This window comes from Megascapheus bottae, chromosome 24, assembly GCF_031878675.1.
Source record: "Megascapheus bottae isolate mThoBot1 chromosome 24, mThoBot2.hap1, whole genome shotgun sequence".
In the NCBI taxonomy this organism is placed as follows: domain Eukaryota; kingdom Metazoa; phylum Chordata; class Mammalia; order Rodentia; family Geomyidae; genus Megascapheus; species Megascapheus bottae.
The window spans coordinates 18188-27941 of NC_143532.1; the positions used below are offsets into that span (position 1 = coordinate 18188).

Here is a 9754-nt window from a genome sequence, read left to right on the forward strand (position 1 = left end):
TTCACCCTTCCCTGGTGGTGCAATGAGCTCCACGACCCACCAGATGGTGCTCTGGGTGAATACTCACCACCTCCCCGCCCCCTCGTGTAGTAGTGAGTTCCACTACTCAGCAGAGGGCGCTCTGGGTGAATGCTCACAGCCCTAGACCAATCCATGGTGCAGTGACCTCCGCTTACCACCAGAAGCGCTCTGGGTGAATTCTCACTACCTTTCACCCCCCCCCCGTGGTGCAGTGTGCTCCGCTTGTCACCAAAGGGCGCTCTCCATGAAGGGTCATTGCCTTCCCCTCCCCCATGGTGCAATGAGCTCCACAACCCACCAGAGGGCGCTCTGGGTGAATGAGCACTGCCTTCCCCGCCTTCTCGCTGTGCAGTGAGCTCCACTTGCCACCAGAGGGTGCTCTGGGTGAATGCTCACAGCCCTAGACCAATCCGTGGTGCAGTGACGCCACTTACCACCAGAGGGCAAACTGGGTGAATGCTCACAAATCTCCCCTCCGTGGTGCAGTGACCTCCACTTGCCACCAGAGGGTGCTCTGGGTGAATGCTCACAGCCCTAGACCAATCTGTGGTGCAGTGACCTCCACTTACCACCAGAGGGCAAACTCCCCTCCGTGGTGCAGCGAGATTGTGCTGCAGAGGGCGTGCTGGGCCTGTGCTCACTGTCCTCTCCTCTGTGACTTGACTCTCTCACCCTAACCTAGGTTTGTGGATTTCTGTGACCTTCTCAGCCGTGTCTCTGAATGTATTTTTCTGAGTATATGGACTATCCTAAGCCCTAGACCTCTCTACAGCCTCAAGATTTCTACTAAGGAAGGAATCTCAGCTTTTTTCCAATTTCTTTTTTTTTTTCCAGTCCTGGCTTTGAACTCAGGGCTTGAGTACTTGGACTTTCTCAAGGCTAGAGCTCTACCACTTGAGCCTAAGCACCCTTCTGGGTTTTTCCTATGTATGTGTTACTGAGGAATCAAACCCGTGTCTTTGTGCATGCTAGGCAAGCACTCTACCAGTAGGCCAAACTCCCGGCCCTTCTTTCCAATTTCTATAGCAAAAATCATTTGCATCTTATGTGTTTTCATTACCCCCAGATTAAGCTGTACATAGACTCTTTTTGAGAGAAACAACTTTATTTGCGTATGGTGCCTATTTCACTAATGAGATGGTTTGAATAAGATATGTCCTCCACAGGCTCCTGTGAGGAATGCTTACTCTCCAGATGGCGGTGGTATTTTCAAGGGTTTTGGAGACTCTAGAATGGGGGCCTAGCTGAAAGAAATTGTTCACTTGGGTGACTCCACTAGGCCTTGCACTCAGGACTTAGGTGCTGTCCTATAGCTTTTTCACTCAAGCCTCACCCACTATCATTTCAACTCCACTTCCAGCTTTTTGTTTCTGTTGTCAGCTGAAAGTCTGTCTCGTGGATTTTTCCACCCAATCTGGCTTTGATCTATCTCAGCTTCCTGAGAAGCTAGGATTACAAGCATGAGCCAGATGCCCTGCACAAGCCTCACCGCTCACAAGATTATGCCCCACAACACTGCTATACAAGGGACCAGGCTCCTGTCACATGACCTTGAGAGACAACCCTCCTTCAAATCACATCAGCAATCACTCGTGGTTATAACTTAAGATTTAAATTATGATGTAATTGTTTAAATTATTTTTTTCTTTATTGTAGAATCTCCTAGAAGACTTAGCAGATCCCAGGACAGAAAAGGAAATGAATGTATCAGTCTCTGAAAGTCTGCAGTATTTCCATTAGCCTCCACTCTTCGTATAAACCAGAAGATATGCAGTTTCCCGCCTAAAAAGAGAGATTTATGAGCATAGTAAAATTAAACATCTGCGGCAAAAGGACAGCAGTAACGAGGGTCAGCAAGCTTCCAGGCTAGCGGAGCACGTCTTCATCCAATCACCTACCACCCATCTCATCAAGGAGAAAACAGTGACTTGAGAAAGTCACTTCTATGCTCTTGTGAGTTGGCAAATCTTCATCTACCCATCACCTACCATCCATCTCATCAAGAAGAGAACAGTGACCTGGAATAGTCACTTCTATGCTCTTGTGAGTTGGCAAATCTTCATCTACCCATCACCTACCATCCATCTCATCAAGGAGAAAACAGTGACTTGGGAAAGTCACTTCTACGCGCTTGTGAGTTGGCAAATCTTCATCTACCCATCACCTACCATCCATCTCATCAAGGAGAGAACAGTGACCTGGAATAGTCACTTCTACGCTCTTGTTAGTTAGCACAAATCACAGCCAGCCTGATGCTAGATGGCTCACACCTGAGGATCAGGGTTTGAAGCCAGCCTGGACAGAAAAATCTGTGAGACTCTAATCTGCAATAAACTACTCAGAAAAAGCCAGAAGTAGCACTGTGGTTCAAGTGGTAGAGCTCTAGTCTTGAGTACAAAGAAGCTCAGGGATAGCACCCAGGCCCTGAGTTCAAGACCCATGACCAGCAAATTAAATAAATAAGATAAAATAAGGGGCCTGGAGTGTGGCCTAGTGGCAGAGTGCTTCCCTAGCATGCATAAAGCCCTGGGTTCGATTCCTCGGTACCACATACACAGAAAAAGCTGGAAGTGGCGCTGTGGCTCAAGTGGTAGAGCCCTAGTCTTGAGAAAGTGCAAGGGCAGTGCCCAGGCCCTCAGTTCAAGCCCCTAAACTGGCAAAAATAAACAAATAAATATATAAATAAAATAATAAATCAGGGACAGGCAAATTATGAGAGTGGAAGTATAAGCCAACTCCAACCCTGTTTTTGGAAAACAACTTTTATTGGAACACAGCCAATTATATTCATTTACGCATTTCTGTACTGTCTATGGCATCCGATGTGTTACAAGGCCAAAGCGAGTGATGTGTTACAAGGCCAAAGCGAGTAACAGCTACAAAAACTGTGCCCCACAAACTCTGAAGTTCCTTCTCTCTAGCCATGGTCATGTAAAGTGTGCTAACCCCTGTTCTAAATCACAGAGGAGTCAATGAGCCAAAATGGGCTAAGAACAGGTACCTAAGAGAAATGCTCAGGACAAATGAAAGAATAACAGGAAAAGTAGGTTAGAGGAGAGCATCAAACATAAACACCACCTAATCCATTACTTTTGAATTAATCAAGCCTCCTTCTGTGGCTGAGTATGTCCTCCAGTACCACCGCCGGTGCCACCATGGGCACACATAAAACCTCTCTGCCTTAACTTTCTTCAGCTTTTCTCTCTAGTTTCACCTCCGTAGCCATTAAAAGTATGTCTTGATGCTTAGTGAGTGCATGCTGCTATGCCAGACTGGGAAAGATGAGAAGAGTGGTCCTGTCCCCTGGTCTGCTAGGCACCATGGCTCATACTTGTAATCTTAGTTATTCAGGAAGCTTGGACCTAAGAATTTATGTTCAAAGCCAGCAAAGCAAGAAAGTCTTTAATGCCCTCATCTCCAATTACCCACCCAAAAGCAGGACGTGTGGTAGAGAGCTAGCATGAGCTTAAAAGCTCAGGGACAATGCCCAGGACTGACTTCAAACCTCAGAACCAGCACCAAAAATTAAAAAAAAAAAGAGTACATGGTCTAATGAGGGGGGGGAGTCATATAATTTTTTAAAAAATTTTGGAAATAATAAAGGAGGCATGCTCAAGAAGCAATGAAAGCAAAAAAAAATAAGATTTCTTAACAATCTGCTTGAGTGCATCTGTAAAGGCTTTGCACAGTAGAGAAGGCCATGCTTATGAAAGCACGAGTAGGCGTTTGCTCAGAGGTTAAATTAGGACGAGGTAACAGAGGCCAGAAACCACATGTGTATGGTTATAGAAGATACTTCTACCTGAGCACTACTGGAGCCTTTATTCTCTGAGAAGTATGGTGCAATGGGATGAATGTTGAATGGTGGACAGAGTGGTTTAGTAACTAGGGAATGCTCAGAAGAAAGGCAATAATTCATCCATGCAACTTTCATAAAGCTCTGAGAACCCAACGCACCCCGTCATGCATGTGCTTCTCTTACCAGCAGGAGTGATGACTCCCATACGTGCACTGGATGTCTTCCCAGGACACCTGGAAGAACACACACAGATGACAGCAGCAGCTAGTTGGTAGCTAGGAAGTATTCAGGGAATTCAGGGCTCTGCAATCTGCCCATTAGACTCCTATAAAGAAGCCCACTGTGATGACAGCTGGTGACACGATGCCCTGTATATCAATGCCCTCTGTAATGTCCTCATTCCCCCAGAGTTTTATCTTGCATCTTTCTAATTTCTGGTTTCATACGTTTCCTATACAGCATAAAACATCAAGGCACTGGACCCACTGGGCCAGAAACCTAAACACTGAAGGAAGCAGACTCTTAGCAATAAACCAGCTGGGCACTGGTGGCTCAGGCCTGTAATCCTAGCTACTCAGGAGGCTGTGGTTCAAAGCCAACCCAAGCAGGAAAGTCAGTGGGACTCTAACACACTACTCAGAAGAAGCTGGAAATGGCACTGTGGCTCAAGTGCTATAGTGCTAACCTTGAACACAAAGAGGATTAGGGATAGCAACCAGGCCCTGAGTTCAAGCCCCAGGACTAGAAAAAAAGCAATAAATCTAGACAGAGGAACAGTTTTGAACCATAGAACTCCCCAGCTCCTACACACAAAATAAAAGGCCATACTTTGTCTTCAACTGTGCTGAGGATTTACTAGCGATGGCTAATTCAGAACAAGAGAACATGTGGATGATAAGCCTCACCCAGCCAACACTGGAGTCATTGAAGCAGAACCATTTTCCATCCACTGCATTCCGTATACAAGCGCAGTAGTGACCAAAGTCGGCCATCCCAACATGGGCGATCACAGCAAAGTGTTGCTACTGCCCTTCAGGCTGGAAGAGACAAGGCTCTCAGTGATTTATCCTGCCTTCCCCAGCCCTAGTCTTGAAGGAAGCATGTTTTGCCATGCATTTGTTACTGCTCTGTGCTAGGCACTGGTACTTCAAAGGTCCTAGAGAAAAGTCCTTGACCTGGAGAATCTCATAGCTACTTAAAAGGAAACCTTATAAACCAGAACTATAATGACTTCCTCTATATTGGATACATGCATACGGTAAGTAGGGATTGGTCAATCTTTGTCCCCTGAGGAACGTGGAAACCCCCCAAGAAAAGACCTGTTTTAACCCCCAAGAAAAGGGTGGATAAAAAGGGAATTTGTTTTGTTTTGGTTTGGGTTTGGTTTTGTTTGAGGAAGGGTTTAGGGAGGGAATTTTGGAGCCTTTGTTTCATCTTGGTCTCTTCTTTTCTTTTGCCAGTCCTGGGGTTTGAACTCAGGGCCTGAGCACTGTCCTTGGGTTTTCTCAAGGCTAGAGCTCTACCACTTGAGCCACAGCACCACTTCCAGCCTTTTCTCTGGAGGTGGAACCAAGGAATCAAACCAGGGTCTCTGTGCATGATGGGCCAGCACTCTCCACACCACACTTCTGGCCGCTTTCTTTCTGCTCTTGTGAGACAAGGTCTTACCATGTAACCCAAGCTGGCCTTGAACCAATGATCCTCTGGCCTGTGACTCCCAACTGGCAGTGCCACTATGCTTGGTAAAATAAATAAATAAACAAATACTCTGCCTGAAATGCACCTTCGCTCCTGTGACTCACAACAACCTGAGGACCACCTGTCTTCCTCGGTACTCCCCTGGCCTGGCCAGCAATCAGCATCCATTCTCAGATGAGCGCAGTGCTCAGAGGAGGCAGACCTCACTGCTTGAGACGCTGCCCTTCCTCAGCCAGTGTGCACCCAGCACAGCTGCTCACCTCACCCCACAGTGGAAGCCAGGAAGAGACCCAATCACTGGCCTTGGCTGGTAAGAACCTGGACCTGGAGAATTCTTGAGTAGGTACCATCTAACAGCTGAGGGGTTACAGCAGCTGAGCCTGAAGGAAGTCCTGTCTGGTGAGATGGATCCAGAAAGGTGGGGTTACCTCACCTGCTCCGTGGCCTCACTGAGGTCTTGTTGCTCAGTCAGGAGAACATGACTGAGATCCAAGTTCTGAGGGAAATGCAATGAGTGGCAGATTTTCTCAGTCTGAGAATTTCTAATGGAGAATCGCATAAGGTGAATGGTCAAAGTTTGGGGCAAATGCATCATCTTCAAGACCTGCAAAAGCAAAGATCACTGTGAAATGCCAGGGCTGGTGGTTTACTCTTCTTCCCAGGAAGAGGTGTGTAGGACACACACTGCAGGGCTAAAGGCTCCCACCGGGGACTCTGTTCAGCTCCTCCAAGACTCAAGTGACACTTGACTGACACAGAACTGCAGATCTCAGACAAAAGCCATGAGCTTCCCAGGGCTGCACACAGGCCCTTGAAACCCTAGGAGCAGGCGTCTGTCATAGGGAGCTGGTCTAAAACTGGAGAGAAAACCCCACCCGCCACCCACCCACCACCACCTGGCCCCACATTCTCCCTGCCCTTCCACTCTTGGTGAAGCTGCATGGGAAGCCCAGGGATCCTGGCACCAGCCCCACCCAGACCCCACCCACCACACATCGTGAAGGGCACTGAAGGTGTCTGAGAAGCCTTGGCCAGGAAACCCACAATGGAAGTATTTGAATCTGAGGTGTGAGTACCTAGTTTCCATGTGTCTTCATCCACAGTTATCACAGAACCACTTGCTTTTGTTGGCTAACTCCCTAGGGTGGAAAAACACCGCAGGGTGTCTTCCTGCCCGGTGGAGGGGAACAGGGACAGGCAATGTTAGCAGACCCTTTCCATCAAGAAAGCAGCCCGCCCCCGACGGTGAGGGTTCAAGCTTTGCTTCCACTTTCCCCTGCAGTCTTCTAAATAGCCCCCACCTCTACTGCTACATGTGCCAGGATCTTCCATGAATTGGAGGGGAAAAAAACCGGAGGGGCCCTTGTTAGTAGAACAGTATAAGAAAAGTAGAAATACGGGGCTGGGAGTTTGGCCTAGTGGTAAGAGTGCTTGCCTAGCATGCACGAAGACCAGGGTTCGATTCCTCAGCACTCCACATACATAGAAAAAAGCCAGAAGTGGTGCTGTGGCTCAAGTGGTAGAGTGCTAGCCTTGAGAAAGCCCAAGGACAATGCTCAGGCCCTGAGCTCAAGCCACAGGACTGGCAAAGAAAAAAAGAAAAGTAGAAATAGGAGAGAGAACTTTTTCTGGTCAATGAAATTGACCCTCTAGAGCTATGCAAGTGAAACAGAATTATTTTTGATATCAAGGGGAAGTGACGCAAACAACAGGGCACTGGCAAAGTGGAGTGTGCAGATTCACCAGGTCTCACCAGCGTTTTCAGAGGTTTTGAGTCCATGTCATACAGGGGAAGAGGAAGGGTCAGCATACAGCTGGTCCTACTGCTCCCTCCACTACAGGTGTGGCAGACCAAGGAATCCTTGACCTGCATTGTGTACAGGGACTGCAGCTTCTCCACCTGTAAGAAGGAGCCAAGGACAGGTTAGGCTGGTGTCCAGAGCTAGACCTGTTAGACTGCCTGGCCCCTCACGCTGGTTGCCCTGCACACAAGGGTGCAGTGGGTTGGGGGGAAGAACACCGGGTTTCTGAGGAACCCTCACTGCACGTGGCATAAACAATGGGGAGAGACTTCTACGGGTCCTCTGACTGCTCCAGCTTCAGGCGCTTACCAAGTCCATATCAGGTATTTGATCCTTAATTAGGTTCCAGAACGTGAGGTAAAGCTGAGCGGCGTCATGCTGGACAAACACTGGTTAGAAAGAAGTAACAGCACAGTAGTGAGGGCACTGGAGTTGTCCCAGGACCAGACGCCCTGACTGCACCAACACTCACCACTTGACTTTTACTCTCTTTCCCTAACTCTGCCAAAGGTCAGTATGTACTACCTATGAGCTGCTGAGGACACGAAAAGTATTCTTGGTCCTGAATTGGACAGTTCCTCTTAAACTTATGACACCAGAATGGAACAGGGCTCAAAGTCTGCAACCCATCCACTCTACATGCTCTGAAGGATCTGTTAAACTGGCAGCTGAGATGAAAAGTGCAAAACAGGACCAGCAGAGTGGGAACAGGCAGAGGGGGGCAGGGACAGTGTGAAGGAGGGCAAGTCCAGGCAAACTGGTGTCTGTGAATGTATGAAAAGAGAGTAAGGAAGCCTGCTATTGTTTAAAATGAGGGAGGGCATAAGAAAAGGAATAAAAGAGGTAAATCTGACCAAAGTATATTAAGTATGGTAATGCCATAATGACACCTTTTTGTACAATGAAAATACACTAATAAAAAGGTTGAAATGGCTGGGCACGTGGCTCATGCCTGTAATATTAGCTGTTCAGGAGGCTGAGATCTAAGGATCAAGGTTCAAAGCCAGCCCAAGCACAAAAGGACCTAAGACTCAAGGGGGCGGTAGCCTTGAGCTGAAGAGCTCTGAGATAACACCCAGGCCAAGTTCAAGCCCTGTGACCCAGGGGGAAAAAAAGGTTAAAATGAGAAGAAAATAAATTAACTCATTATTTATTAATATTTGCCTTGAATATCCAGTTCTTTACAATGACTTGTTTTTTTTTTCTTTTTCCAGTCCTGGATCTTGAACTCAGGGCCTGGGCACTGTCCTCGGGCTTTCTAAAGGCTAGCTCTCTACCACTTGAGCCACAGTACCACTTCCAGCTTTTTCTGTGTATGGAACCCAGGACTTCACGCATGCTAGGCAAGCACTCTACCACTAGGCCATGTGCCCAGTGTGACTTGAACTTATAAAGGCCTTTCAGAAATTCCAGAAAAAGAATCTTTTTCAGAAGATTCTGGGCCTACATATATAGCAAGCAGCAATAAGTCCAGCCTGAAGCACTCAGGCTGACAAAGCAAAGTTAGGTTCTGGAGAGAAAGGACAACAAAAAAGAATAACAATGTATTTGGGCAGTGGTTCATTTACTTATGGGCATCCCTCACTTCTTTATTAAGTGGAGAAAAGGAGATAAGTCAGGGCCAAAGAGAAAGACTGCTGAAATTTGTCTGTGCATACACATACACACACTGATCTCAATGACTTTCTGCAGTATTGCTCTAGTCCCAACTCCCTTTTTATCAAACCAGTGCTGAAAATTAAAGCTGTAGGTTAAAATCCCCAACCAAGTGTTTCTAAAGTACCAGCAGGTAGGCATAGAAGGTATGTCTGCCTTGGCAGACTGAGGCAGTAGAAAAGGAGAGAAGGGGGAGGGGAAGAGAAAGGAAAGGAGCAAATGTCCAGACCCCAACCCAGGCCACCTGAACATAGATAACTGAAGATGACACCAAGCATTTGTACATTTCTTAAACACTCCTGCCAGGTTGAGACCTGAGAATCGTGGTTCACAGTCAATCCCAGGCAGGAAAGTCTGTGAGATTCTTAGCACAATTAACTATCAAGAAAGCTAGATAGAGCAGGAACCTTGAGCACAAAAAACACTCAAGGGCAGCACCCAGGCTCTGAGTTCAAGCCCCAAGACAGACAGACAGATGCACACATGCACGCATGCACACACACACACACACGTGTGTGTGTGTGTGTGTGTGTGTGTGTGTGTGTGTGTGTGTGTGTGCGCACGTGCCCTTAAGTGATTCTAATTTGTAGCCCAGAATATGCAGGAAAGTATTTCCCTATTCTGGCAATTTATGACAGAAATCTCTGAAAGTCCAGGTCACTATGAAAAAATAAACTAATCCACAATTTTATGACCACAAATAAAAGTCTTACCTCTTCAGTATCTTTGTGAAGTCCAGGTTCATAATGAATACCTGAATCAGGGCGTGAGGACAACA

The 9754-nt window shown here is 47.1% G+C and overlaps 1 pseudogene across 1 annotated transcript; it reads right to left on the reverse strand.

Annotated features, from left to right (window-relative positions):
- Positions 1-1300: 1300 nt before the first annotated feature.
- Positions 1301-8898, reverse strand: LOC150046718 (ubl carboxyl-terminal hydrolase 18-like; annotated as a pseudogene). The gene is made up of 8 exons (XR_016539468.1): positions 8889-8898; positions 7630-7709; positions 7272-7418; positions 6595-6688; positions 5952-6122; positions 4726-4857; positions 4004-4053; positions 1301-1803 (listed from the first exon to the last, which is right to left on the reverse strand). The product of XR_016539468.1 is annotated as an ubl carboxyl-terminal hydrolase 18-like (transcript).
- Positions 8899-9754: the final 856 nt, after the last annotated feature.